Source organism: Myripristis murdjan, chromosome 12 (genome assembly GCF_902150065.1).
Source record: "Myripristis murdjan chromosome 12, fMyrMur1.1, whole genome shotgun sequence".
Taxonomy (NCBI): Eukaryota; Metazoa; Chordata; class Actinopteri; order Holocentriformes; family Holocentridae; genus Myripristis; species Myripristis murdjan.
The window spans coordinates 21,253,072-21,277,723 of NC_043991.1; the positions used below are offsets into that span (position 1 = coordinate 21,253,072).

Sequence of the window (24,652 nt, forward strand, 5' to 3'; positions counted from 1 at the left end):
GTCCAATCTATACACCCCAAGTGGCTTAACAAAGATGTGTTGGGTATTTTAATTCAATAGGCAACCACTGATAAAATTTAAAAAGTAATTTCACCTATATAGGCCTGACTATGGTTTGTCAAAGTCCTAAAAGTCATTGATTCTCCAAAAGATTTTCCCAAAAGCTTTGTTTCTTTGATATGTGAGTGTATTTTTATTTTATTTGGATCCCCTGTCCTACAGAGCTGATTATTACACATAGAACAGTAACACACAAAAAGAAGAAAACAAAAAATAATACTGTGAAGGCAAACAAGCAAGCAAGCAAACAAAAAATGCAAATAATATTAATAAGGGGCTTTGAAAAAATATCCAAATACACGCAACTAAAAACTGGAAAAAAGGCTACAAGCAACTGAGATGAACAATCTTAGGGCTCAGAACTAATCTTGAGATTAGAGCAGTAGTGCTGGGTGACTGAGCATGTGAAACACACAGTGTTCAGCTGGAGAAGTGATTCAAGAATAATAAACGAATAAGTAAATACAAGTCATACATTCATCCCCGTGCTTGTTATACAATATTATTTGGATGTCATTTTTGGGCTGTAGAGGTATTTTGAATACTCTCCAGTCTAAACTGTCAACTATTTTCACTTCTCTAAATGAAATATCAAGTTAACTTCATTACATCCCAGTGGGATTACAGGCCGTGTCACAGTCCAACTTCTAATATTTAAAAGAAAAGCCATATTGTCCCATCACGGTATGTGAAATTAAAGGTTGCATTTTCATTAGTCTTTCTTTTATTTTGAAGATCAACAAGGAAATTATATGAATGTCATACCTTTCATACCATTTTTTTTAAACATATTTATTCGCTGATGCTGCTAAGTTTGTGAGTGTTGCCAAACTAAATTTCATTGTGTAGAAACATGCAATGACAATAAAGTATCTATCTATCTATCTATCTATCTTCTCATTTTGCCAGTGCTACTGTAGTATCAGAGTACCATCAGTAATAATTTCTGTGCCACCAAAATTCTACATGAGCACAGAACAACTCATTTTTGATTGGACAAAAACTTATATTTGCATAGAGATTTATATCTGCATTTAAACAAGGTAAACAATTTCACAGATAAAAAGGGGAGAAGCAAGTTGACTGTTGATGCATCCTTGAAAGTTTCCACATATTTTAATACAGCTATATCAATACAGCTGCATCATATTAAGAGGAGAGTTGTGCATTTTGATGCAAGCAGCTAGGAGCAGCGCAATGTAAACAGCTGTTTACAGCTTCTAAAAGCTACTTTCCCAGGAATCCAGATGTTTTTGTAAACTTTATATTGTTGGATGTCAGTTGCAGTATCAAGAAAAAGTTATTTTATGAATGAGGGGGTTTGTTGCTTAGTAGAAAATTCCTCTGCCAAGACAATCTGTTGATGTAAGGATGTATTGTTTCCAGCAAAGCCTTCCACCTACGCGCATGGCTGGCAGGAAAGGCATATTTATGATAGCGCAGATAGATTATTCATACCTGCACACACAGACAAAAGGCTGCCTGCCCTGCATGTGATTTATTATCTGGCAGGAGCTGAACACATATTTCTTCTAACTAACACACAAACACACAACATGCATTTGCCTTCATGTGCACATGTTTATGACTGCTAGTGCAGAGAATAATAAGGACACTCACAACATGCTGAAATAATCACCAAACACATATGTGCATGCATTACATCATATTTTTTTAATTTGTAAAAGTTGTAAAATTAAAAAAAATAAATAAATAAAAATGGCTACCACAATTTGAAGAGGAGATTAAGTTATATCTCGTCCAGTGTCTTTCTACAGAACAAATAACTATGGGGCAGATCGTGAAGACTCGAGTCTGGAGCTGTGTGATTATCAAAACAAAAACATCATGATTTATTCAAACAGAACCCCCACATTCCATGGGATGATGATAGTACAATTGATATGATTTGTGAAGCACATTTATCTTGTTCTTTTGGTAACTTCATAAATAGTTTTCTGCCCTGTGAATCCATTGTGGAACCTCTATAATAATGGAAAACTTTACTTGCTGTACATTTCAATCTTTGTATTCACAGTACATTGCAATACACTGCATCAATTTGGTTTGGGGAAAAAAGTTTAAACCGAAAAAAAAAAAAAATATTATTGACATTTTTCTGTTACAAGTATCAGCCATAGTCTGTGAGCACCTCTTTGTCACTGCTGAAGACATTTAATATTTTAGTGGTTCTATGAAAAGATATCAATTTCTGTCAGTGTTCAGGCACTGTTAAAAGTGACCATGGAAAGCTGCCCAATCTCTGTGCTCTCATCATATTTCCCATGAGATAGTTATGATTTTTTTAAATTTTATTTTATTTTCCAATTAAGAAATATGCACCAAGCAAAGGTGGAAGTAACTAATTATAGTTAGTCTTCACTTGTAACTGAAAAGCTCATTTTGTGCACTCAAGCTCATTTTGTGTACATTTGAGTATTTTAAAGTCAGCATTTTTACTCTTACTTGGATTATTTTTTCTTAACTATTGTGCATGGCTATATTTTAAATCACATCCATGCAGAGTTCCTATTTAACTTTCCACATTCTCATCAGAAACTGAATTAGTGTAAACTGACAATTATGAAGCCATTTATAGTAAACAGTCAACAAAGAAGGCAAGGGCAATCTAGCTTTACTCTGTTTGCTTGTTCTGCTTGTGCACTCTTTAATGTAAATTCCAGTTTGTTTGTTTGTTTGTTTTTAATGAAAATGATCTAATCAGAACTCTACTCTTATCTTTTAGAATTGTATAAAAAAGCTTACACTTTCTTTTCTAAAAAGTAGCTCAGTAACTTTTACTCTGAATAAATTTTAAACTTTTTACTTAAGTAGATTTTTACACCAGTTCTTTTGCTTCCATTTAAGGAAAATAAGAGCAAAGTAGCAGTATTTCCACTTGAGTAAGACATTTAAGTCTCTCTCCACCCCTGGCTATAGGAGAGACAGAGACAGACAGGCAAATTAAATGTAATCACACAGGCATTTGACTGTGCTCATGTTCAGTTATGGACTTTGTGATTATGCACTTTGACTTGTTTGTTTTTTTTTTTTAATGTTGGACAACTGACTTCTGTGTTCCCAGCATTTGTTTTTTTCATTAATCTTTGCAGGGTGTGATGTAGCATTTACTTAATGATAAGTGAAAATTATAGCAATTTCATAAACACTATAATAACAGATTTCCAACCTTTGCTGAAAACTACACATTTTCATGTCAGCATTTCTTTTGCCGCTTGTAATCCAACTCTTATGACTTAGCTTCTCTAGTATCTCAGGTTTGCATGCAACCCTTCAATGTATGTTTGATTTCAATACTTAATCATTTTTTTGTGGCCTATTACTGCCTACAGGTAACATGAAATGAAAATAATTAACATGGTGGCTTTTCTTTTTATGAGGTGATAGCGCACTCTAGTGTTAACAAAAATAAAGTACATTAAATACCTTTAATTAACATGGTGTCTTTTCTTATTATGAGGTGGGAGCGCTCTCTAGTGTAAAAAGACTAAAGTACATTTCTTAATGTGATGCAGAAAAATATTTTAAAAAAAATATATCAGCTGTTTTTTCAGCTCTTGGTCTGTGGACTGAACAGGGGCCAGTGATGAATGTGACTCACTGGTTGACAGCTGTCTGTCACTGACCGAGACAAGCTGTTTGTCACTTGTCTTTTGCCATCACCATTTCCAGGAGCTGTATTCAGCCTACAAAAGATGGTGCAGCATTTAGGATTTTATGCTGAGATTTCTGACTAAAGGATGACACATGACTGTTGATAAATAGTATGCAAAAGACATGTAGTGGAGTAGTTTCATGTTTCATGACACCTGCTTACTGTTCATACACAAATGCTGTTATTTAGTTATTTGCGAAAACTCCATATCTGTTCTAATCCAGTTAACACATGAAACTTGATGCATGCAAGTTTTAGCATATGGACATACATATGCACAGGCACACACAACCTTAACTTCAAGCCAAACACAAGATATATCCAAATATATAGCCACAGCAAAGATAGTACAACACTGGTGCCTTATGCCTCCAGTAGTAAATAATATATTTCTTACACAGCAAATCTAAATATCAGCACTTTCAGTGATAAAATACGTATGTGTACACTGAGCCCCATTGTTATTAGTTTTGTTCATGCAATATGCTGTTTTGCACAAGCCCAATAAGGCATTGCAAGAGGCATCAAAGCTCCTGTTAAAAGGGTAACAGAAGCTTTAAGTGGTATTCTAAGTTCATCTCAGATGCACATGACATCTGTTCTGATTTATACTTTGACCCAGATTTATTAACCTTGAACTGTGAGGTCGCTTAAATTCAACATCTTTGAGTGCATGGTCCTGTACTGATCAATGGTACTGCAAAAAGTTTGATTCTCACTTGATGCACCAGTGCAACAGAACTGTAGACAATCAAAACCCTATAGTCTCATATGACTTTGCTATGGAAAACAATACTTTCAGCAGAAAATAATAATAATAATAAAAAAAAATACTACTCATTTCTACATTATAATCCTTAACTCTTAGTATTTTGTGGACTCATGTAATTATAAAATGATAAAAGTATCCCTTCACAAGAAGAAAACAGTCACTGTTTTTTTTTTTTGTTTGTTTGTTTTGTTTTTGTTTTTTTGTTTTTGTTTTGGTTTTTTTCCTGACTTTATATTGCTTGAATCACATTTTGGTTAGAGCTGGCTTTTGGTGTGAGATTAAATGTTCAGGCCATAATGACCTACAAACACTGATTTTGGAAATAATAATAATTCAATTGATCAATTGTAATTAATATACAAATGTATCCATAACACTTTAAAGCCATCATTAATAAATGGTAAACTGGTTGGTTATTTAACTTTAGTTAATAGCTTTTATTGTAAACAAAATATGAAATGATCATTAATAATGCTTACTTAATAATAGTAAACTATTTATTAACAGTTTACTGTTGCACACATTGTAACATTTTATATACTATATTAAGTTTTTGTTAATGATTACCAAAGGATTTTTAAACCTTTAAGAATTTATTTGTTAAAAAAAAAAAAAAAAAAAAAAAATCTATGGGCACATGGCTCAAGGGACGTGGTTTATTTTTGGTGGTATCATCTCAAAGCATACAAAGGTGGATAGTGGCATATAATAATGTAAAGCTGCTATTCAGGATGTTCATTGCACTGTTATGTAAGAAAGGGTTTGGCTCAACAAGTCAAGGGCGGCTCATGGGCCAGGACAAAGGAAAACAAAAACTGACATCAAACAGAGGATGATGCTGAAACACGAGAGTTTAAAAGAAGTTTTGGAATGACAGCATGATGTGTCCTGCTGTGATTGTCTGTTTTAAAAGCACAAGCCCAGGAGGAATAAATTCGTCTGCGGTGTTATGAGAAGGGGCAGCACAAAATATCACTATTGAAGATTATGTTACACTGTTCTAAGGCATCTGCAGCTCACTGACACATCGGTGTCAATCAGCGAAATTCTCCATTGCTGTTGCTGTCAGCTCTAATTCTAGTCAGTCACAATATGATGGCCTGAAGCTACTGAGGTGTGTTACGGCTTGCTCAACGTCTCCTGAATGTGTAGCTAACACTGATGACGGCAGAACATATTCAAGGTAAATGTGATGTACACAGCGAGTTGGCTGGATACTGCATCTTGAATCACTCTATGTCTTTTAAATATTATTATTTTATCAATCATTAGTCTTTCTAAGGCGTTCTTAGTCAAAGTAACCAAAATATTGATGTTCCTCTAAAATATTGCTGAAGGGATGGTGGCTCAGAAGTTAGCATTGTCCTGTGTTGGAATCTCAGCCCTGGTCCAAAGTCTAACGACATGCAGCTCAGGTGAATTGAACATGCTAAATCCCATAGGTGTGAATGTATTTGTTGCTTTAGCCCTGTGATGGACTAGTGACTTGTCTAAAGTGTTTCTCTGCTTTCAATCCAGTACATGCTGCGATAGGCTCCAGCCCTCCATGACCCTGAACAGGAAAAAGCAGGGATGAAAAATAGTTAGCTGGATGATTAAGTGATTAATGCAAATGCAGGTTGATAGAATACCAACTCACCCAACCATTAGCACTTGATCATGTACCTTGAAAATTAAAACCATAAAAATGATTGTTGCCTTTGTTTTTTGGTTTATTTCTTTCTTGATTTTTTCAGGCTTTATGCATTTTATTTTCATTCATCTGGAAAAACACTATGCACTGAAATCATACCATTTTGACATGAGATGCATTCATAGTCAGTGATCAAACCCATTGGTCTAGTTTAGAACAGCTGTCTGGTGTAATGAATTAATATAATTAATTTAACAGATTCAGCAACACAAAATAGTCCTGTGCCACAGTTCTGCTGCATGTGATGATCAAAGATCATCATATCCCATACCACACAGCATGGCTCCCTAGTTCAGTGTATCTGGGTTTCTTATCAGGGTTCTCATTGACTGTCATGGTACAAACCAACCAGACCACTGAGAGTTGTGTGGTCATAATAGGTCAGATCCAGTTGAGGTGCTGAAAGGGTTTGACAGCATTGTTTTTGTTGTAATTACTGTTCTCACAAGTCCTTGCCTCGATAACCTGCTCTAATTTGTGACTACTTAGTATTTCTTCACTACAGCTTTAGCAGGGGTCTGCTTTGACCTTGTTGTGAGAATTGGCATAACAGTTCTTGTTGTGATTTCTATAGTCTCATTATACTCTAACTTGCCTATCAATGTGAGTGTGTGCATGAATTTGTTTGTCTGAGGGTTATCCCTGTGATGGACTGGTGACCTGTCCAGGGTGTTTCCCTGCCTCTCACCCAATGCATGCTGGGATAGGCTCCAGCCCCTCGGTAGCCTAGTTCCAGACCTGTGAATCACACTACATCACCCTGTAGGTTGAATTTGGGACTGCAGAGCTGCTGTGTGGAGATGCAGTGGCAGGAATCAATTGATGCTGGAATGAGCAGTAACCTACTTATAATGACAGAGACTTTCATGCTCCACTGCTCCATAACAGCAAATATGCTGTATGCTGTATATTGTTTCATTTCCAACACAAAGATCCTCTTTTTCCAGGGTTCTAGCCATTCATGCCAGCTGGTGAGTAATCCATGCTATGGAAATTAAAAAAGCTCATTCTAAACCAACAAAAAATTTAATCAGTGCCTCATCTAAGATGTACATTACAGTGTAGGGAGATCTATATCTATGTTAAGTATTATGATGCTTAAAAATAGCTCAGTTATTGTCAGAATCAGTTCTTTGTCTCGATGTCAGATTAGGCTCATCTGATACTTTCCCCATAACAATGGAGAAGTCGAAAGCTATCAAGTTAAAATTAAGAACAGCTGACAGGAATTTGAAACGGTTAAAAAAAAAAAAAAAAAAATTGGACACAATTTTGATCAGTTGCATTAAATATAATTTTACTATAAAACACTGAATAATTTGAATGTAATCTTTTTAACAGTTTGTACACCTGGCATCTATAAAACCCAGCAAAAAATTCAAATAACAGACTATGACCCTGCATGAAAAAGGTGCATTTATTGCACAATGAGGCCATATGTATGATATGTTGTGTGATGCGTGTGGTGATAAATTGCATGCACATACAAAACCACTGCTACTTTGTTGTCCTATACTAAATGGGTTCTTTACATGCTTTTCACTCAGCCATATTCCTTAAAAAGTGGGCAGAGTGTAGCCACAAAATACCTCCTTCTAAGAGATGAGCTTTAATCTGTGCCATCAGCGGGAAGTTTAAATGAGCTGTGGGAAATAGGAGAGGGCAGCCATCTCTCAACTCATAAGTCTAATAGTCTCCACTGTCAGTGACACCTCATACACAACCACTGGTTGGCAGATTAGAAGGGAGGCTCACCACAAACACAGACCAGTGGCCATGCTAGTGTAATCACATACAGGACATGCATATGTCTTTGTTCACAGTATGAGAAGGAAATGCACCACACATACACTTGCACACAACTTGATGGGCAATGCATACACAACCACACACACACAAGTGCATTCACACTGACTTTGTCCTGGGTGTAGTGGAGTGCAGCTTTGGCCTCTCAGCACATTTCACTCCACCTTTCTAAACTGATAACAGACTTCCAAGATTTCCTTTTGTTCACATAGCCTTCTGAATACTTCATACCCAGTCTTCCACTATGTATTCTTCTGATATATATTCCACCGACAGTATGAGCTATAGGATACAAGGAATATACATTATTCCTCTTACCACAGGAACTGGAAATATGCAATATAACACAAACTGTGAAATCCACAGATATAGTTACACCAGTTTTGAGAATTAGATAACCCTCTTAGGATTACTCTTTGAAAATAAGGAAATTTAAATGAATTATGTTTGTCATTTAGAGCAAAGGAGAGAATCTGCAGCCACTTGTTCACCAATTTTTGCTGTTACAGCATTTCATTATGTATTTCTCCTGGAAATCTATACATCACAGCATCGTATCACTGTGTGCTCTGCTTCGCCTAAGTTGATTGTTGGACTGAATGGTCAGGGATTTTTTTTTCCCAGTGCAGACAAAATCCTGTGTAAAGCAGGTGTGCTAGATGGTGGACTGACATTATTTTGTCACACTGGCCATTCTACAGCTCACTCTCACATTCTATATATGCCTTCAAGTAAACTCAATGTTGCTATACAGCCTAAAATAAAGGACTCCACACCTCACTGTGGAGACTCATTTGATATCTCTAAGTTCATGACACAAAAATTAGCAGAAGGTTAGAACAATACCATTACAACTTGTATACATGGCAAATAACTGCATGTTCAATAAACTACTGCTTGTGATTTGTGTTACCCTCATTCATAAGAGGTGTTTTGTATGTGTAATGAGAACCTAAATGGACTACATTCAAAAATACAACAAAGTCTTTTACACTAAAGTTTGAACCAAAGGAAACAAACAGTAGGTGTACTTGCACCCTTTTAAGTGAAGCTGAGGACAATCCCTTTCTACCACTTTTGGAGCAACACAGAAACATACTACTGACTGCCAAAGCAGAGGTGAACACTGGCCAATCATCATTCTTGCTTTGACTGCAATATCTTACAAGCAGTGTTCAAAAGGCCAGATCGCTGATGATCAACAATCTAGCGCCCCCATGTGGATGGAAAAATTGACTGTAATTCATAAGTCAACCAAGTCCTTTAGTGATCAGCAGATGCCTGTTAAATATCATGCCATAATAAGAGCTTAATAAAAGTCTCCTCCAGGAAGCTGTAAAGAAGATGTAGATAGACTTTACATTTAAAAAAATAAATAAATAATTAAAATATGGGGCAAAAAAATCTTAGTTTATTAGTTTGTAAAATGCGGGTCCTACTTTGGGTTTTAGGGTTGAAGGATGATAAACACTCAAATAACCACAATGACCTGCACCACACACCTTGGTCAGTTCCACCCACCTCCACCTTCTGCCCTGATGAAGGCCGACCGGTGAATGGGAAAGTGTTCTGCCAAAAAGTACAAGACGCCTTTTTGCTCAAAAACACTTCCTAGAAGTTACCTTGTCATTTGCCGAAAAGTGTGACTCCTTGGATTCAATGCTTTTTACAAGGACTTTGGTGGTTTAAACTATCTGGGTTGCCTACACTCCTAGCGTCAAGAGGTTTTGTGGGTCAAATGTTATTTTAAGGTTAACTGTCACACTAAACACTATTTACCCATCTCTTGAAATCTGAAGTAACATTTACACAACCAGATTTGTCCCTAGAAATGAAAATGCACACTTTTATACAGCGTTATTTTTAGAGACCTTGTTAGTTTGGATGAAAGAGGAGTCTGTGTAGTAGTTTATCCACATGACACCTTATTTTGTGTTTTTACTCAGTGCTGGTTTTCCTCAGTGCCCTCGGTCATTTAATCTCTGCTGGGGATCATTATCACTTTGTCCTCATGTCCTTTCTTTCATGTATTGCAATGTTTTATCCTCTTCTTTACTAACAGCTATGTATTCACCATCATCATCACCATTAACTGTAGTCTCATTTTCAGTCTTCCTACTCAGCACTTTTTGTATCTTCATTCTCTGTATTCAACTTTTTGGGGGGGCTTTTTTTTCCTCAGTATCACTTTTCCTGCTATCATCATTAATCTCATTTTCATACTTCTGTAAAGTGCAGAGATTATTTTTCTTCTGCGTCAGCAGTACTCTTGTTCTGATAAACTTTCTATCACCGTACCATACAGTGTACAGCCACTTCTTTTTGTCAACAGCCTTGTCATTAAATATTTTCACTGCCAATGTTTCCCACATGGGACTGTTCCAAGAAATATATATTTTTTAAGATTTCCTAAAGCAGACAGTTGAGCAATAATCTCGTCCTTTCTTCCTGACTGTGTCCATAAATCTGGACATCCATGTCTTTGCCCTCTTCTTAACTCATCCATTTTTAAAACCTGACAAATTAAAGAATCACATTTATTTATATTTATTACTTACAGTGGCAAATAATGCTTAAACCCAAAATGTTTGTTGTAGCAATTACAAGCTTTAATGTACTTGAATGAAACTGTAAAGTTGTTGAATTTACAAAATATTGTTCATAATATTTGTGATAATGATATTTTTCAAAACTTCATTTCAGCTACTGAGCCAAGAACCTTTTAAATACTGTGTCAGTTAGCCAGACAGTGAACCAACATAGTGTTGTAAGAGTACCTGCTTAAGGAATACCTCAGTGCATGCTGTATATGTGAGTGGAAAATTTAGTGTGAGAGTCAGTATGGCTGCACTAAGGGAAGACTGTTTGCCATAGGAGCAGTGTAGGCTGGCTGTAAAGTATGAATATAGAAGTGAACAACAAGTATGGGCTACAGTTTTTTGTAAGTTCATTACTACAGAGTTTTGTGCACCAAGTGCTTTACCGAAAGGGGGTTAACATGCTAACTTCAGTAGCAGGGACGGTTTTTGCTATGGGCAATGTGGGCAACCGCCCAGGGCGCAATCTACTTAAGGGCGCACAAGCGCCGTCCAAAAAAAAAAAAAAAAAAAAAGTGCGTCCGCAAAATAAATAAATAAATAAATAAATAAACGTTTCTAGACTAATATCGCTCATTTCCATGTCAAGTTGGTGCAGTGGGCGCTGAGGCGCCCCTACTATCACGTCAACTTGCTGCTGAGAGTCATGGGTACAGGTCGTGTGTGTCAGAAGAAAAGCCAAGGGGGAGGGGGGCGCGGGGGATCAATTTGCGACTGCAGAGGCTGTGCGCAGGTTGTGAGTCTCAGGAAAAGCAAAGGGGAGGGGGGCGGGGGATAGACTAACCTCTGATATGAAAGATCCCAGGCCAAACAACAAAAACTGCTGCTTCCAAATAAATTGTATTTCATTCATAAAATTAATATAGACCCCTTATAGCTACATGTCATTTATTGGGTTATGTGAAAATGCCAAACAACAACAACAACAACAAAAAGTCAATGGAGTATCATGGACAAAAGGCCAAAAAAAAAACATCAGGTGCCCAGTTCAGAAAGAGAAGGAGAGAAGAAGAGGAGAAACGCTCAAAAGATAAAGGTATGCAAGTCTCTATGCGTGACGTTAATTGTGCATGTAATGAAACAGTAGCCTATACCCTATTTATTAGCCTCTTGCTAATATGTTGCCACTTAGCCACAAGTTTTTTTTTTTTTGGTTTTTAGTTTTGCTGAACTAGCAACTATTAGAATTTTAGGCATCATGTCATGGAATTAATTTCACCCATAGGCTAGTTTGTGTTTGCAACACAACAAGTGCAAGTTCACATTGGCCTGTTAGTCTGTGGATTTGGTAAACAATACGTCCTGACTGTGGAATTTTTAATTTTTTTTGCTATACGTGGGTCTATGGTAACCTAAATAACTTCCTATACACTGACATTACATTTTGTAAGCTATATGTGATATTGTCATGAAAAGGAAAAAGTGTTAAGTGTTGTCATGTCTGGTCTCGTGATTTCCTGTTTTATTTTGAAATCCCACTTTCCTTTTGTGTCAGGTAACTTGCCCTTCCTGTTGTGTTTCCCCAGTTGATTGTCTTTCCCCGCCCTGATTGTTTCCACCTGTTCCCCATTACCTTGTGTGTGAGTGTGTATATGTAGTCAGCGTTTTCCCTTGTCCTGTGCCAGTTTGTCTTGTGCCGTCTGCCAAGTAAACCACGCCATTCTAGTCTTGTTTGCCACAGTTTGTCTTGCCTTTTTGCCTTAGTGCCACAGTTTTTTGGTTGATACTTGGTCTTGTTATTTCCTTTGTTTTCTTGACCACGCCACAGTGAGTATTTCTGTTGATACTTTTGTATAGAATTTTAGTTGTTACTTTGCATTATATTTCCTCCTAGCAGAGTGTGAATTCCTCCTAGTTGAGTGATTTTGGTTATGTTTTTGTCCTCCTTGTGAGAGAGTATTTGAGTTGTTACTTTTGCCAATAAAGACTGTTTTCATTCAGAACCTTTGTCTGGAGTCGTGCATTTGGGTTCACGTTTTGCTTGGTCCTGTCAGATATAGCTTTATGAGTAATTTCTAGTGTGTTATTCTTAGTTGATAGGATGTAAACAAATGATAGGCCTGATGTGGTGGGGTGGGGGTTGCGGGATGGTTCGCCCAGGGCGCAAAACTAGCCAGGACCGCCTCTGTTCAGTAGGCTTATTGGAGTGCTGAAGGTTGTGCTTCCAGACTGACAACGGTCTGGGGGCTTCAGCAATAACTGTTGATAAAAGCAAATTTCTGAAGCTAGGATTCCCCAATGCTATGTGAACACTTTTAAACCATTAGTTAAAAACCTGAATTTTCCCAACTATGACAAGTCCAATGACCTGTTGGAGCTGCCCTTGTGTGACTGAGTGTCCTAATCAGCACCATGGACAGTGCACAGAACTGAAAAGCCTTGCAAAGATCAGTTTTTTGTAAAATTATGTGAAAACTATGAATTTTATGAGCACTAGGAAAATATTCTGATAGAGCCCAGATTGACAGATAAAATGGGAAGAGACAGGCAGCAAAGGAGGATACTGATGTTATAAATGGTCATTGAGATCCGAGTGAGTGGGTGGGTAGGTAAGTAGATAGAGTGCTGTTGACTTTGTAAATAATGGTCATTGTGATGTAGGCAGGCAGAAAAGGAGGTTATTGAAGATGTCATAAATGGTCATTGAGATGTCAGTGAGGTCAACTGATGATGTAATGATTGGCAATTTATAAGTATGTTGAATGACTATGTCCAGACGAGTGTAGTCAGAGAGTTAGTGATAGTCCACTATTGTTGAATATTATTCCATCTGAGCGCTGGAAAGCATACTTGACCTGTGTACTAAGTTTAACATACATATCAGCATTTTACAAAACTCAATTTGCTTTGATTTCCTTTGTTGAGAGTTGAGATGGATTGAGATTCTATTCCCCTGGTAGCTTTCAGCTGAATCAGTTGTTTCAACTAGAATGCGGTGGTGAATGTGGGTAGTGCATTCTGTTTGGGAACATCTCAGTGGCTCATGGGATATCACTGGTCAAACTAATTACTTTCCCACCCCACTGATTTAGAGTGTATAACTACCCCCCACAATTAACCGCTCGAAAACTAGGGCTGAGTTATAATAGTATTTGATGAGGTAGGTTGGGGGATTGAACTCTTGCCATTCTTGAGTATGAGCCTGCACTGGTGACTATCCTCTACTTATAGGTAAGTGGATTTGAATATGGGATATGTGGTGGATTTTATTCAGGCTCTTTGAGTGGAGTTATTGAATCAGTGTACAAAAGACCAAATATTAAAAAGCGATGAGCACTTTGGTATTGAGGTGATTGATAAATGTTTGAAACTGTAAAACGTCTATTTTGTCTTTTCAGGATGTGGGTAAACCTGATGTGTTTTCTCCAGCAATAAGCCTTGAGGTTTTAACATTTAAACAGCAAAAGGAGTTGTTAATGCTTGAATTGGAACATGAGAAAATGATCCAGCATAAACAACGGGAAGTGGAAGTGATGAAACAAAAAAATGAGCAGAGAAAATTGGAGCTTAAACATTATAAGTTGAAATTGATAAATGAGGGAAAGCTGTCTGACAGGGGTGCTGTTCAGGAGGAAAGTCTATTTAATGTTGGAAATAACTTGAAATTGCTTCCCAAGTTCACATAAAAAGACCCAGACCTGTTTTTACTCTTTGTTTGAGTGGGTGGCAGAGTCCCGAGATTGGTCTGAGGAGTAAATGTTGTTACAAGGTGTCCTCACAGGTAAGGTACAGGAGGCCTATGGTTCTTTGACTGTAGCGGAGTAAGAATTATGATGTGAAAACTACAGTGTTGCAGGCGTATGAGCTGGTTCCTGAAGTCTATCGGGAAGGAACACCAGACTTATGTTGAGTTTGTGTGGGATTTGGTTGTATATTTTAATTGCTGGTGGTCTGCTTCAGAAATTAAAACTTTTCAAGAACTGTGAGATTTAGTTGCACTTGAGCCACTAAAAAAAATGCATGCCAGACAGTATTATTACTTACAGAAATGAACAAAAAGTGAAAACTCCACAATAAGCAGCAGTTTTGGCCAATGAGTATGTTCTGACTCATAAAAATACATTTGGCGAACTGTGTGTTAATGTACAGAAGAATAGTTTTTCAGTGCACACGAGTAAACCTTCTGAGTCACATGGGGAGTTTAGTTCTTCCAAGCCTAAGTGTAGCACTTGGAAGAAAAATGACCCCAGACAACCTGTAATTATTACCAGCATAAAGGGCACTGGAAAATGAATGCCAAGCTCGTAAGGGAAAAGCAAAGTTTTCCGGTGCTGTGCAAGTAAAACCTGTTGCTTTGGCCATGCCTGTTGTGTCTTAAGTCCAGCTGGTGCTGTAAACTGAGTGTCACTCTGATGCCCTGCGTTCTACTGTGTGTGAGTGTGAAAGCAAAGGTGATTATTCTGCATTTATTTCAGATGACTTTGTGTCCTTGCCTGGAAGGAAGGAAGTGGCACTTAAAATCTTAAGAGACACTGGTGTGGTACATACCTTTGACTGTGCATTGATTCTTGGCCACTTGACCTGCCACCACAATAGCGACTTATTGCACCATCATCAGTAACGTCATTGGCATCTCAGTGACCATTTATGACATCTTCAATGGCCTCCTAGTCTGCCTGCCTGCCTTCATCACAATGAACACAATAAACACAACAGCCTGCCTCTATATCTATCTATCTATCTATCTATCTATCTATCTATCTATCTATCTGGGATGCACCCAAATCTGAATCCATATTAGGCAAGTAATGAATTCCAGCATTGTGCCGAATACATTACCCTTCCAAACATTTTTCTAAAAGTTCAGCTTTATATAATACATTTAATATCTTCGCAATTTTGGTTTACTTGTGAGGGATGACACTGCTTTGGCTGGTCTCAACATACAATTTTTACTTTGAAGCAACATAAATCCAGATGTTATGACAAAACACCTAGCAGAGATACACCAAAAGAATAGACAATCACAGTACAAATACAGTCCAAACAAATACACAGTACACAACAGTCACGGTACACAAATAATTCAATACCATCCTTAAACTTAAAGCAACAGAATGTAACAATTTTGCCTTAAAATTCAACTTCAACATCATTTGAATGCTACACTGACATGTAATGAGTAGAATGGTGTCTCTTTCACGACCTTGAAAGCCTGTTCCTGCACTATGGAAGTTTGGTGGAGTGGATCGCAGATGGCCGTAACAATTTCGGCACTATGTCGTCACATCACCAGCACCAACTGTGATCCCAAGAGCCCAAGAAACCTGAGGAAAATATTGACGGAGGAAGCAAGGAAGAAAAAAGAGAGTGACCGAGAAAGACGAAACACTGGAGTAAATGTTGGACTGGTTTTTAGCCGCTGGCAGGAGTGTCGTGAAGTCAGAGGCTGCAAGACAGAAGCCAAGCTAGCATCCCTGCTGTTAGACTGGTAGGTAATATTAGCTGGCTTGCTATGTCTCATGTTGTTGCAGTTTCTTTGTGTTTGGCTGTTTTAGTAAAGTTGTTGACTTGCTAGTTTTGTTTACATGCTAAGCAAGCTAACATTATTGTTCTAAGTTGTGCGTGTGATGCTTATGCAAACTTTGAATGCTGCACAGAAAATAAATCATGTCTGAGCATGTATTTTCAGTTCAAAACATGTTTAACACAAAACCTTGTTGTAATGTTTGTTTATAGTTACCACATGCATCAGACAAGATTATTACTGAAACCTGGGATTCCAGGTTTTTCCGGGTTATTGTTTCACCCTCATGTTGCTCTTGTACACTAAATATCATGCCCGGGGTTTCTCTTAGTTATCTGGCTTCACTTAACCAGACATCCGCAATCCAGATTTTCGGTACCACAAAGCTGGTTATCAACTCGCTAACTGAACCCAGGGTTTTCCAAGCTAGATATGTGCGCGTTCACATAAAAAGGGCAGTGTTTGCTGCATACGACCAATCGCAGACATGGAAAAATCCACCCAAGCCGCATACTTAACGGCGGAGGAGCAGACAATAATCTTGAATAAATACAAGGAATATAAATCCATCATCCAGGCAAAAAGCAACACAGTTGCAGCTGCCAAAAGCCCCAAGGAATGCTGGCAAAAAAATCACCGACTGTGTCAATGCGTAAATTAGTGGGATTATAATATTACTTCTCCACCATGATGGCACGAGTAGATCTAACTATAGTAACATTTATCTCTAACAGTGAGGGTCGACCCTTAATGGAGGTCTGCCCTCAGTTTGAGTTTCATCAGAATCGTCACTTTGATTCAACTGATTTTGATATTTCATTTTATAAACCATCTCACGCATCGTGTTTATTCTGCTGGTTGAAATATTATTTCACTGTCACTTAAAATCTGTAAAACATTTGGCATCAACTCTCGTGGACTTTTCAGGGTAGACACCCATACTAAATATGAGCAAACTAATGGAAACCTAAAGGAGCCCAGAGGCTGGCGTGTATTTTATCAGGCTTTTATTTAACCCTCTGAATTAAATTCCCCTCATTTATTTTCAAAAATATTTTTAAAAATCACAACATCCGTGTACAAGATACATTTTTGGTTGGACAGTGTAGAGTCATGAGTAAAAAAAATATATATATATTTTAAATTTAAATTAAAAAAAAAAAATGAATAAAAAGTATTAATTTTATAAAAGAAGAAGAAAGGGAAAAAAATACTCAGCCTAAATTGGAAAAAAGGTGCACAACTTGTGCACCTAGATCCACTGGGTTCTCATCAAATGGGCAGGCCATTTTCCAAGAGAATTGATTGGTCAGTAGGTGGGGCTTTTATACCTGCTGAGCTCTTATCCTGAACTTAACCTGCTCCATTGTCCAAGTGCTTTGCTAAGAGACATCCAACAGTATTTGCGGCGAAATGATGAAGATGACAGGGCAAGAGAAAATTGTTCAATAATAGGAGTAAGCATGACAAGAGCTGGTGGGGACTGATGAGGAAGGAAGAGACTGAACACTGGATCCAGCGACTAGGAGAACTGAAGGACAAAGGGCTCTTCACCTGTGATTTCCTGGACAAAGCACTTATCCAATCGTACTTTATGGCAGTTCAGGTAAAACAATATGATGGCGATCTTACAGATGTTAGCTACAGTTGCACAGACCATGCCGCAACCTACCCTACCCCTAACCAGTAAGTATGAATATTATCGTTTTTTTTTTTTTTTTTTTTTAATGAGGCTGCCTAATAACATAACTGACTGACTGCAAATCTGCAAATCCAAAACTGCATCCATGGCAACAACAAAAACAATTAGATCTGACTGTGCTGCCCTCTTAAGAGGGTGTTAGAACATGGTGCTGTCACCATAGCTACACTGTCACTGTCAAAAAACACAGCATTCTCACTAGATTCTCACTAATGCTTGAAATAAGATCATGTTGCGCCAACGCCTCGCATAGCAGTCAGCTGTTCACTGAGTGCCATTGTGGCAGGAATATTCAGTGATGAATATTCCTGTCATGTCAGATCACATTGCCATACCTTGGCGTTTGCTGAAATAACGACCCTGACCTGACCTCAATTCTTCATCAAAATGAAGCTATGTTGAACACACAGGCTATTCACACACAGTCTGCCATGTGTAATGACGCACGAGTAACAGCTTGCTGAGAAATCTAGCCGTTGAAAACCTGCTGAAATACATAGCTGTTGTTTCAGAACAATTGAAAGCGCTGCCCGTGTAGGTTCTCAGTCATCCAGATCATGGTTATCCACGTAGGGTTGAATCGAGAGCAGCTGGGCTATTTGTTCTTCAAGACATTTTACTTCTCATCAAGAAGCTTCTTCAGTTCTAATAGATGGGTGAGAGTCTCAGGCATTTAACCTGTGTGGGAACATTGTCCAAGATGTTGAAACTACTAGATCATTAGTGCTCCTTTCTGTTGTGATGACCATTGTTAGTGTTGGTGGTGGTCATCTAACTTCAGGAGTGAACAACAGTCGTTAGGGTCTCCCAGGAGTGAATGGTGGCCGTTGGGGTCACAATATTCAATAACGTCAGTCACAGAAATTCCAAACTCTGCCCAGAGCCTACAACACCAGAGAAACACAAGAACTCACTTCAAGACAGAAGGAGGACAACCCTGCATTGGACAAAAAAACAGGATAGATGGGAGAACCTGTTAGACAGGGAGCTTACCCAACCAGAGAAAGATGTACTAGCCAAAGTACTCACACCCTGAAGGTTACCCATAGTGGATCTCATCACTGCAACAGAGTGGGCCATAAAGAAAAACAGCTTAGTGGAAACAGTGGCAGAACAGATCAAATTGAAGATATCAGCAGCCCTTTCCAGTGCCAATGCACCCCCCTCCAACCTTATCATCCAGGAAAGGAAGGCGGTGACATCTTTGAACAAAAATCAGGATATTACCATCCTACTGGCTGACAGGGGAAACCACTGCAGTGGTTCTAAATATGACAGGGTCATTGCACTACTTAGTGCAATGACCTCTGTATGTATGAAACATTGAAGCGAGATCCCACCAGTGGGTATAAGAAAAAGGCCATAGATTGTCTCCAAAGACTACAGAAAGAGGGAACCATCAGCTGAGAACAGTACACTTTTTGCTTATATCCTGGAGATGCCATCCCGGGCATGTGTGGAATTCACAAAGACGTAGCCCCCTTCAGGCACATTGTCAGTAGCATCAACTTGGTCACATACAACTTTGCCAAACATCTAGCAACTATCTTGGCTCCCTTGGTTGGCAACACCCCTCACCTTGTTCAGAACTCCATGGACTTTGTGAACAAAGTCCGAGGATTGAGGCTGGACCTGGATGAAACCATAGCTTCCTTTGATGTGACCTCATTCTTCACTTTCGCTTTCCTACTAGGGAAGCAGTGGAAACTGCAAGATAATGCCTTCTACAAGACATCACCCTGGAGAGTAGGACCAACCTTACCCCAGTCCAGATATGTGAACTGCTGGACCTCTGCCTGAAGACCACCTGTTTCCAGTACAACAAGGAGTTTTACAGACAAAAATGGCTATGCAATGGGGTCACCAGCATTTCTCATTCTGTCAAAACTCTACATGGAAGAAGTAGAGAGCAGAGTTCTGAAGTCTGAAGGATCTTGTTGCTGAAAACAGCAACAAGATCCAGGAAAAACACCCAACAGTGCGGGTGAAGAAGAAAAGAAGAAGAAACGTAACAACATTGTCATTCCATATGTCTCAGGATTATCTGAGAAACTCAGGAGGATTTTCAACAAACACCACATCCAGCTGTTTTTCAAACCCAGCAATGCATTAAAACAGAAACGGGTCCACCCCAAAGACCCCACACTAAAACACAAGAGGAGCAACCTGGTGTATGCAGTTCACTGCAGCGAGGAATGTACAGACCTGTATATTGGCGAAAGCAAACAACCACTTAAACGCCTGGGTCAACACAGAAGGTCCAACTGCTCAGGTCAGGACTCAGCAGTTTACCTGCATCTGAAAGAAAATAGACACTTCTTCAAGGACCACAACATACACATCTTGGATAGAGAGGACAGATGGTTTGAGAGACCATCTCTCAAAAAAGGAGGAGGTCTCAGACACCATCTGTCTCCGACTTACAACGCTGTCCTGTCATCCCTTCCCAGGAGGATGAACCACACACCCTTGACTTCTCGTGACCCCAATGACCACCATTCACTCCTAAAGTCAAGTGATTCCACCAACACTAACAACGGTGATCACAACAGGAAGGGGCACTGACAATCCAGTAGTTTCAATGACCTGGACAACATCCCCACATAGGTGAAATGCCTGGGATTCCCCACCAGTCCATTAGAATTGAAGTTTCTTGGATGATAAATGAAACGTCTTCAAGCATCAAAAGTGCTGTTGTTGTTTCAGAACCACAGACAGCGCTGTTTGTTTGCTGTAGTCACTTACTTCACAGCACAGGCTTGGTTGGCATATTTCAGGCTACTGAAACTTTATTGTTGCAATATTGCACGTCTCGGGCAGTTGCAAGTTGTTACAATCTACTTGATATAATTGTTGCAAGTAGTGGCCTGCTGTGTGTATTATGTGTTTCTTTTTCAGATTTAGAGGATGACTAACAGTGTTGTTTAATAAGCTATGTGCATCTTTACACAGTATCAATACTTGGCTTACGACATACCATAGTTGCTTGTTGCTGCCTATATGTTCAACATAGGCTGTAATTACAGGAGGGCTTCGATGAGATGAGAGGTTTGGAATGCACATTGCAACCAACCCTCTACAAACACCAGTGTCCCTTCAGGTATACCTAATGTCATATATCTGGTAGCTCACCTGTGGGGCACAGAGGACTTTTTTGTTCCATCAAAAGAAATGTAGTTGTGAAACAATGTGCCGGACTTCTGGGTCTCTCTGTGATCAACCTCCATGTGAACTGCAATCAGTGGAGTTTACCAGCATGCTTTTAGGCAAAGGTCATTTACTTAGCCCAGTTCGTTATTGCTTAGCTCACGTTCTCCATTTACTTATGTAGTTTGTATGTGCCTTGTTTATCATGTGGCCTTTGTGTTGTATTAACAAGTTTAAGGATGGTTTTACGTACTGAGACTGTCTATTCTACTGGTGTATCTTCATCTGCTGTGTGGTTTTGTTGTAGGATATTCAAGTTTATGGTCCTTTAAAATAATAATAAAAAGAAATGATATTTAAGACAGCCAAGGCGATGTCAGCTTTAACAAGTAAACCAGATAGTGAAGATATTATATGAATTATCTAAAGCCGAAGTTTTAGAGAAATGTTCAGAAGGGTTATTTATTTGTCAGAAAGGAATTATTTGCTACTTGCTGAACATGGATTTGGGTGCATCTCTATGGCTTACCAACCCTCAGATGGAATTATATTCAACTATAGCTGGCTAGTTCTATATCAGTAACTCCCTGACTGCACTCCTTACCTTGTTCGTTGCCTAAAGCCAAGTGAATTGTTCCCACCAGTGCTGGACACAGTTATTCAACATATATCAAAATGGTCAATTATTACATTATCAGTGACCTCATTGGCTTTTCAATGACCGTTTATGACATCTTCAGTGGCCTCCTTGTATGCCCGCCAGCCGACATCACAATGACCATTTGTTACATTATCAACAGGCTATCTGTCTGTGAGATTCTGTTTTTCCCTAAGAAGGTTGACTTGTTTTCAGGAATTTTAGTGGGAAAAAAAAGTTTAAGTGTTATAAAACAAAGAAACTATGGCAGTTTGCACTACTTCAAATAGGAAAATGCAACAAAGAAAATCAAAGCAAATCGATTTTTATTGGAAAATACCAACATATTATCAACAAGCTATTTGTCTGTCAGTGTCTCTTGTCTGTAAGATTATCTCATTTCCCAATGCAGTTTCAGTTGTTTCAGGAATTTCAGCAGAAAAAAGTGTCTGCATTTTTAAACAGTCAATCCAAGGCAGACTTCTCCGCAAGCATAAAGAAAAATACAACAAAGAAAATCAAAGCTGTACTGGCCTCACAGAAGCAAACATTTCAGCTATGCAGGAAACTAAACACTTTCATAAATGATTCCCAGGACCACGACATGATGTTTATGGGTGTTTACTCATGAAGATTGTGTTTACATCCAGAGTATGTAAGTGTAAATACAATACATTACAAACAGTCATGCCTCTATTTGGGACAGATCCTGAAGTTGCAAAGTGTCAGGACAAATTTGAAATCTTTCATAATAAATTAGACTGTTCTATACACTGCAAATACACAACTACTTATACAGTGAAAATTTAGGCCTTCTGCCCTACCATCCTATCCCAACAACATAACAGACAGGACAAGTATGCTTACCAACCGTCGGATGGAATTACATTCAACTGTAGCTGACTGGTTCCATATCAGTAACTCTCTAAGGCCTTGTTCAGACTGTAGGCAAATCAGATTTGTTTCTCAAATCGGATCTTTGAGACAGACTGTCCGCACTGTTATTTGCAAGTGATCAGATCAGATTTGTGTGGTCCAGACATCACCAACCTGCACAGACTGCCATGGTAAAAATGCAGGTGCCAGTTCCCACACCGTGGGGACATGGTTTATCAACACAGAGGCATGAGAAATGGAGATCCATCATATAGCCATCCAAACAATCACGCTGTCAAGTTGCGGTGTGGAACATCTGTCAAATTAGACAAATTCAGTGACGGAAGAGGCTGATATTAATTAACGTATCCATGGTAATAACAGCTGCTATCATGCACTTCCATCACTTAAACTTGACGTTGTTGTTGTGTTGCAAGTGACTTAACAGACACTTTGAAATCCTATTTGAGTGTCCAGACCGTCTGGACTGAGGTGAATGTGTAGAAATCCGATTGGAATCGGGGAGCATAAACTTAATATCCTACAACAAAATCACTCAGCAGATGAAGCTACACCAAAAGAATATACAATAACATTCTCAGTACACAGATAAAGTAAAAAAAAACATCCTTACACTTAATAACACAACACAAAGACCACATGATAAACAATACACATACAAACTAAATAATTAAATAGGGAACATGAGCCAAGCGACAATAAACTGGGCTAGGTAAATGTCTGATTCCCAAAAGCATGCTGGGAAACTCCATTGACTTGCAATGCACTCAGACATTTCTGAAACAAATGAAACTGAATGGGAAAATCAGAAAATTTCGCAGACAGAGAGAAAGATAGAGAGGTAGGGTGTTGATAATGTACTGGTATTTTCCAATGAAAATTGAATTGCTTTGATTTTCAATGTTGGATTTTCTTAACACATGAAGTGCAATCTGCCATAGTTTGTTTTAAAATTGTGACTTTTTTCTATTAAAATTCCTGAAAACAAATCAAACTTTGACAGGCAGACAGACAGATAGATAGATCATTGTGATGTAGGCACACAGGACGATGAGGCCATTGAGGATGTCATAAATGGTCACTAAGATGTCAGTGAGGTCACTAATAATGTAATAATTGGCCATTGTGATGTGTGTTGAATGACTGTCCAGCACTGGAGGGAACAGTTCACTTGGCTTTAGGTAACTAACAAGGTAAGAGAGTTACTGATATAGAACTAGTCAGCTATAGTTGAACATAACTCCACCCGATGATTGGTAAGCATCCTTGTTGTGTCTACAAGGTTTAAAATGCATACTGGTATTTTCCAATTAAAGTGAGTTGGCTTTTATTTTATTTTATTTGCATTATTGTTTGTATTTGCATAAAAGTCTGCCTTGGTTTGACTGTTTAAAAATGCTGACACTTTTTCTGCTAAAATTCCTGAAACAGATTAAAATGCATGGGGAAATGAAATTATCTCACGTAGATTGATAAATAGCTTGTTGATAATGTATTGGTACTTTTCAATAAAAACAATTTGCTTTGATTTTCTTTGCTGCATTTTCTTATTTGAAGTAGTGCAATCTGCCATAGTCTCTCTGTTTTAAAATGCTGAAACTCTTTTCTGCTAAAATTCCTGAAAACAAGTCAAACAGCATAAAAGAAACAGAATCTCAGGCAGATAGACAGATATAGATAGATAGGCTGTTGATAATGTAACAAATGGTCAGTGTGATGTAGGCACACAGGAAGATGTCTCTCATGAGCACACATTACCAAAATGTGGCAATAATGTAATTAAAATGAGTTATCAAGTTAAATCTTATGCACAAATTAGTTAATTGTGGCCTTCTCTATGACCAGTTGAAGACCTGTAAAAAAAAAAAAAAAAAAAAAAGCTGTTGTTTCAGAACATTTGAAAGCGCTGTTGTTTCAGAACCATGGACAGCGCTGTTTTGTTTGTTGTAGTCACTTCATAGCACGGGCCTTCATTGGAATATTTCAGGCCACTGAAACATTTCTGTTGCAATATCGCACGTCTTGGGCACTTCTGAGTTGTTACAATCTACTTGATACAATTGCTGCAAGTAGTGGCCTGCTGTGCACATTGTGTGTTCTTTTTTAATTTAGAGGATAACTAAGGGTGTTGTTGAATGAGTTGTGTGCATCTTTACAGAAAGTATTTACACTTGGATTAAGACATACCATAATTTGTT

At 38.3% G+C, this 24,652-nt stretch overlaps 1 pseudogene; it reads left to right on the forward strand.

Moving 5' to 3' along the window:
• The first annotated feature begins 18,590 nt into the window (after positions 1-18,590).
• LOC115369290 (uncharacterized) lies at positions 18,591-19,717 on the forward strand (annotated as a pseudogene).
• Positions 19,718-24,652: the final 4,935 nt, after the last annotated feature.